Source organism: Cornus florida, unplaced genomic scaffold (assembly GCF_030987335.1).
Source record: "Cornus florida cultivar Cherokee Brave unplaced genomic scaffold, ASM3098733v1 CherokeeBrave_3.0.0_Hap2_Chr08, whole genome shotgun sequence".
Classification (NCBI taxonomy): domain Eukaryota; kingdom Viridiplantae; phylum Streptophyta; class Magnoliopsida; order Cornales; family Cornaceae; genus Cornus; species Cornus florida.
In genome coordinates this window covers 93,098,667-93,106,250 of record NW_026775578.1, presented here as the reverse complement: position 1 = coordinate 93,106,250, position 7,584 = coordinate 93,098,667, and the positions used below count along the sequence as shown (strand labels likewise).

General features: G+C 37.0%; 1 pseudogene; it reads right to left on the bottom strand.

Annotated features, from left to right (window-relative positions):
- Nucleotides 1-1,783: 1,783 nt before the first annotated feature.
- On the bottom strand, nt 1,784-7,308 carry LOC132270592 (pentatricopeptide repeat-containing protein At3g57430, chloroplastic-like; annotated as a pseudogene).
- Between the last annotated feature and the right edge of the window lie 276 nt (nt 7,309-7,584).

Here is a 7,584-nt window from a genome sequence, read left to right as displayed (position 1 = left end):
AATTATATTGGAATTCATGAATAATTAAATTTGAAAAAACAGAGAAGAAAAGAAAGAGATATAGAGCAACGTACATGGAAATCAATTGTTTGAGTGTTGTCAGATTTTTGGTCGCCGACCAGTGGTTATTGGTTAATGTTGCGCGTCGTGGGAATTGCCTCATCGTCGCCGATTTTGCCGGTTGGGAATGTTCAGGTTAGGTCGTGGTTACGAGACTGATTTAGGAATAGGATTAACTAGTTGCAAAATGGGCTATGGGCATTTTAGTTAGACGGGCCTATTATGGGATGCACACAGGTTGTTTTAAACGTAAAAGGGATAAATTAACAGTTAGATTGGACTGGTTTGGGCTAAAATATATATATTTTTTAACTACATGAAATATATAGTGTCATTCCTCAGAGTTCCAACGAGTTTTTAAATGAGTTTGTTTGTGAACGTATTCGAGCCGAGCTAATGGTTGTTTGAGATTAAATCGTTTACGAAGCGAGTTTGAAAAATTTGTTTGAAATTAGTTCGTTTACTAATCAAACTAACACCACCCGAACTTTTATCGAACTAAGTTTGAACTGTCAGACAAACATTCGACTCATTTATTGTCCCACTCATACTCACTTATGTTCCGAGGGAATTATATTTTTATAGTCCACTCCACGTATTTATGTAAGTTGAGGGGGCCAAAAGCCAACTTTTTTATTTTTATTTGGAAAAGTTGTCAAAAGCCACAAGAGGGATTGATAGTTGTGGAGATTTTTTTCGCATCTTGCGCAAGTAAAAATTATAAGATTGATGCAAACAAGTGCCTCTGCTTGTTTTTTATTTTATTTTTATTTATTTATTTTTATTTTTGACGCTTGTAGAAAGAAAGACGGAGTAATAATTTTATTATTTTTTCATAATATATTCTCAGAAATTCCTTAACTGGAAAAAAAAAAAAAAGAGTTCGTATTTCAATGCCACATTAGGGAACAACTTGAAAAAGGAGAAGCTAGAAGTGGTAGTTATTTGAAAATTTAATCAAAGGGGTTCTTTTTTTAATATATATATGTGTGTGTGTGTGTGTGTGTGTGTGTATTATGTGCTTCACTTTTAGTCATTATTCACTAATTGATATAAGATAAATTATTGGGTATCCGAGATTCTTGGCAATGTGGCACTCGTCATCTCGACACACATCTGATGCTCATTATTTAAGAATTTGAGAGAATGTGCTTTATAACAAGAATGTATCAATGAACTATAAAATGTAATAACAGAATTAACCAATTATTTGGACCATGGTTCGCCGCGACCCTTTTTCAAGTTTGATACGTGATTTGTATCAACCAGTTTACACTGACTTTGTCCGCGTCCATTATATCGTAACCGTGACCGATACTACGACTCATGATTTCGACTATCGAATATTATTTAAAATGTTATCAAAGGATTTTATAGGAATAATATAACAAAAACTAGTTATATTTTTACTCTAAATTTTTATTTTTTGTAGATATTGTGGTCGTGCAACAACAAGGGTTTCAATTTGTCCAAACAAAATATATGAAGGACTATTACTTACTGTATAGTAACTTATTGAACAGTTCACCATTGCTACCTTTCAATTTATTCAAAAATAAAAAAGAATTGAGCCTGAGATCCAAATTTTGAGAAAAGCATTATTGATCATCCACATTTCACAAATTGCAAAAAACAAAGAGCTATAGCAAAGCATTTACTCCAATAGCCCTCCCAATATGTGATATTCCTTATATTTCACAACTTAAAGCTACAAAAACTATTTACCAATAAATAAATTTGTACATACTAATCTTGATAATACAAATGAAGTGATCAGTGTTATGTTACAGCTTGCTAGTATTTGAATCTCCTGAAAATTTTTCCCTTAATGTTGGAAAACATTGGTTTGGACGCGTCCTCACCAATAATCCCCACAGGAGCAAGTTCCATCCTTGAAATGATGGAACCTCTTCACATCCCTCACAATTATCTCCTCCTCCACAATCTTTGAAATAAACTTGGTAACAGCATGGCAATCATTACAGACTCTAAGGTTCTTGGCAACTCTAATGGTGGTGCTGGGAGGCGTGTTGAGGATATCAAATGCTATTGCTAATTTCTCACTATGCCCACATAGTAGATTCTCTTTTTCCACCTCACCAACATTGTGTAGAACACAAGAAGTGTCAGGAACATAACCCTCTTTTCTCATTCGCTTTGACAACATTTCAATGAAGCTATAAAGCTGCTCGGTTTGTGGATGTGATGCATCCCCAGCCATGAACTTATGAACCTCATCGCCAAACTCAATCCAACTGCGCTCGGGTTTTTTTCGTACTCCAATTTCCTTCATGTTCTTTCGAATCTCTGTTGTTTTCTCCCAGAGTCCGGCAGATGAGTAGATATTAGAGAGTAGAACATAATGGCTAGCCACATTTGGCTCAAATTCAAGGATATTCTTCGCTGCAATTTCCCCAAGTTCCACATTTTGATGGATTCGACAAGCACCAAGCATGCTACTTCAAGTGCTTATTTTGTCAACATCAGGAGGCATCAACTTAATGAGTTGATAAGCTTCGTCCAGCTGACCTGCTCAACCAAGCAAGTTAACAACGCAAGCATAGTGATCTGCTGTAGGCTCAACTCCATAGTCATTTTTCATTTTATGAAACAAGTTACGGCCTTCTTTTACCATCCCAGAGTGACTACATCTAGCGAAAATTGCAATAAATGTAACCTCATTTGGCCTGACTTCCCCACCCCTAGCTCTTTCTGCCACTATACTCCTAAAAATTTCTACGGCTCTATACTCCTAAAAAGTTCTACGGCTTTTTCTCCTTTCCCATACATCCCGTAAGCTATGATGATCACGTTCCATGTGATCAGATTTCTGTTTGGCATTCCATAAAAAATTCTCCTAAATAAGTTCAAGTAACCACATTTTGCATACATGTCAACCAATGCACTGCCCACAGCAACATCTGATGCCAAAGCATTTCGAATGGCGTAAGCATGAATTTCTTTCCCTTTAGCTAATGCTGCAAGGGTGGCATAGGCAGGAAGGATTGCCATGAGTGTTATTGAATTTGGTTTACAAGGAACTCCTTTTTCATCCTCATAATCCTTCTCCTTATTCTTTTACTTCTTCAACTCTTTGCATCGCATGCAACAGAATAAGTGCATCTTCATGACGTCCACAGATAACATAACCTGTTATCATTGAATTCCAAGAAACTATATCTATAATCTTCATGCTATTAAATATATTTTCTGAAGTTCCTATCTTTCCCATCCTAGAATACACGTCTATAAGTGCATTTTGTACATACGGGTTCCTTTCGAAACCCAACTTCATTACATACCCATGCATAACTTCTTTGTCAGAGAATGCTTCACAGTGCACACAAGTTGGTAAGACACTTGCCATTGTTGTGGGGTTAGGAAAAAGTCCTGAGACCTCCACCATTTGCAAGAACAGCATTAAGGCCTTCTCATAAAAGCCATTTTTTGTGTAACCAACAATCATAGCATTCCAAAGCCCAAGTTTTCTATCTAAGATACCATCAAAAACTTTACGGCCACTTTCAACCTGTCGGCAATTGTAGTACATGTCGACTAAAGCACTACCGACAAACGAATTCCCAATCAAATCATCATTTCTCAAGGCATAAGCATGAATTTCCTTCCCAACATCTAACAACTCCAAATTGGAGCATGCAGGGAGAACACTCGCCATTGTGACCCCATCAGGTCTAATTCCTTCAAAAACCATAAGCTGCAACAAATTCAATGCCTCATAAAAGCAGTTGTTTCAAGAGAATGAGCTTATCATTGTATTCCAGGAAACCATATCCCGATGCTCAAACAACTCAAAAATAGCTTCGAGTGATCAAATTTCCTTTGTTTGGCATACATAGTGTGATACCCCTCGGATCCGAGACACGGGTTGATCAGGCCCAGGCCCAAACCCGAGGGAATATCAAACAATTAAAGTATTTTAAAACGAACACAGATGACAAAAAGAACAATAAAGATAGAATAAAACTGAAAGAAACATTAATTATAAAATCCTCCATGTACAACTGAAAATTGAAACTCCAATCCTCTAAAACTTCAAAGTTACAACTTGGGAATCCACTGATGGACCCCTAACTAAAAGTTCAACTGAGAATGAAACTGAAAATAGATAATGCTAGAAACATCGAGAGAAGTCCTACGTGTTCAGATGAAAGTGAGACTGTCCTCGACAAGCACGATCAAGCCCTAAGGCTGGAACCGTCCTGTACCTGAAAAGAATAATAAAGGAGTGAGTCAGACCCACGAGCAAGTTCTAATCTAACTGCAATCCATACAGTGACCCGATACGCAGATACACCGTAGACACCTCACAATATCTATCTAGTCCATACGTATAAATATATCCACACTAAGGGACATTCACTAGTCTATAATAGGGGTCTCAACCTGAATAGAAGGCAACATGCGAATACGCACCCACAGGTGGGCATGAGTACCTAGACCTAACAGGGTACACCTCAACCTATTATAACCAGCTACGCATCCACTGCATATACGCACCCTAACCAACGAGTCTGAGACTCAAGCTCAACTCGTGGTACCATAAACATATATATAAAGTCCGTCCAAATCCAGGGTATGCAGTTCAACTATTTATTAAACTGTCATACAATAAACCAACTAGTTAGTCATTCAACTTATTCAGTTGATATGACTTAACTACCATCCGTTAATCCAGGAAGTCATCTAACTTGTTTACAGCTGATCTGACTTAGTCACAATTAGGATTCGATATCTTTCAATCCATTCCATTAATCCATTAGGTTAGGTTTATACGTTTTGAGCTAAACCGTCCCTAGTATGTCACCGTCCCATACCGGTACATACAATCCTCCAGATCCATGTAAATTACAACATATATAACAGTTCAATAATTTATAGACCAAAAACCACCATCCAATAGTTGCAGAAGGAATCTTAACAATCTAGCAAATAAAACCCAGTAGTAATCCATGTAAATGCATCGAAGAATAAACTATTCTAACGATTAACATCCAACACATGCATAGTTCAAATTTAATATGTCAGGGACTCCATCATGCATGTGAATAGGTTAAATAATCCTATTATTATCCAATAAATTGCTATAACAATTTCAGAAGATTGTTTAATAATTCGGCAATTTAAATCCAAGCATTAACCATATAGTTGCAGGAAACGATTTAATAACTCAGCAGCTAGCCTCCTAAGCATGCATAGATCAAAATTAATAATTAAAAGACCTTATCATGCACTTGAATGCATTCTAACACAAGTTTTATAAACACATTATATTCCATCAAATTGCTGAAATTTAATTCAACAATTAATTCAACTTCCATTTGTTAACAACATAGGAAGTGCCTTAATTTTACCCTGTTTGTCCCGACAATTTAGAAGTAAACTTTAATTAATTTAGAGTCTTAATAACACTCAAACTTCATTCCTTAATCCCTCTGTAAAGTTCCAAATTCATTTCAATCGTCTCCATGCTCCATCAGTGCGCATAATACGTAGAAAATTAAAAAAAAAACTTAAAATAAATCAAAAATAGAAAGGGAGCCTGCTCCAAGATTTGGAGCAGGCTCTATTTCCAGCCTAGAGCCGGTTCTAGGACTCCCTAGAGCCGGCTCTACTTTGTTGTGGGAGCCGGCTCCCACTTCTATGGAGCCGGCTCTCACCTCTTTTGAGAGCCTTCGTCCCTGGTGCGTTGTTCCAGCTCTTGTGCTCCTTCTCCGGCTTATTCCTAACACTCTGTTAGTTTTTAAAACCAGTCCTAGGAGTCTTAATTTAATCTAGAAACATTCCCCAAGATTGTTTACAATAATTTTGAAAGCAATTACAGAGTTTAATCAAGCCATTTACTAGCGTTGTTGAAGAACGGCCCGGAAACTAAATTGCAACATCAGTTTTATCCCAACCCCTCTATTTTTTCTCCAATTTAAATTTGAAGTCTTAATTTATATCTAGTATCCAGTCAGACCAGTTAGACCTTGGTTGATTTCAGTAAGATTCAAAATAAAAATTAGAACAGTGGGACGTTATGCCAAAACAGAGTCAAGAAAACAGACGTGCTATAACTATTTTGTAAATAAATTTTGCACAGTTAAAACGATCAAGCAAAACATTGCATGGTTCAGTTTAAGGCCAATTAATCTCCTAGAAACTGTCTAGGTGCACAGAACACAAGCCAAAGGGAAAGAGGAAGATAAGAACTTGCCTGTACAGTTTTATAAACAGAACCTTGTCGCTGTTGTTCTAAGCTTTCCGACAACCACTGACTACCTTCTAGCCTCCTCTGGTTCTGATCTAATCCACCAAACACCTCCCTTGGTCCTCTCTGTTATTCTCTTTGACAGACTGTTACGATGCTCTGTTCTCTCAACTTCTCTCTTTACTGTATACGGGAATATGGTGAATAGGCGGCAGACGTATACCCATATATTTATAGAGTTATACCAAAACCCTAAATTAATTAAAGCCCTAACCAAATCCTAACCGGCCTATAGAACTTAATTAAATCCTGTGTCGGTTAAAGAAACTAAACCCTCAATTATGAAAAATAGTTAATTAAAATACTTCCTAAATTACTTCCTAAATTAAAACCTTTAATAATCAATTAAATAAAATAAAATGCAATTTAAACAAATAAATAGATACCAATTAAATACACGTCACACAGGTAAACAATTAAATAAAATAATTAAACCAAATAATCCTGCAAAAATACAACAAAAAAATAAATAAATGCCGAGACTATCCTTTTAAATTAGGGGTATTTCACATAGCCATTAACGCATTGTTCGTAAATGTTTTCCCATCACTTACTCTCAAACTATACCCATTCACTTGCTTCCCGAGCCGCAACCCATCATTCTCACTAAAATTAGAACAAGCAAGTGCCATACTCACCAATGTAAACGAACTGGGCTCCATTCCTTCTAATTGCATTTACCAAAATGCATCCAATGCAAGCTCCCACTCCTCAAACCGACACAAAGCAGAAATCATCGAATTCCAAGACACTTGGTCTTTCTGTGGAATTCTATCAAACACTTTGAGCACATCACCAATATCTTCACATTTTGCATATATATGGAGAAGAGTATTGCCCACAGTCACCGAAGATGAACAATAATCAAGTTTGGTAATGGCAGTGTGGATCTACTTGCCGTAATTCAAGTCCTGAAGGCCGGTGACACCCTTTAATACTGCCGGAAAAGTAAAATTGTTTGGTTGGACATCGGCCATGGTTATTTCGTTATACGTGAAAACAACTTCTCGGAATTGATTTAATCGGGTGTGGGAATAAAGGGCTTCGATCCATTCCGATCTGGGTTTTAGAGAGGTTTTGGCGGAGATGGAAGTGGTGGTGGTGGGTTGAGGAGTGTGTTTTTGAGAAGTCGGTTGCTGGGTTTGGAGGGAAGAGAGGGAATGTGAAGGTTGCAGGGATAAAGAGAGATGGGAGAGAGGTTGTGTCAATGAGGACATTGGTAGTTATTATAGTTGGTTGCAATTGAAGCTTTT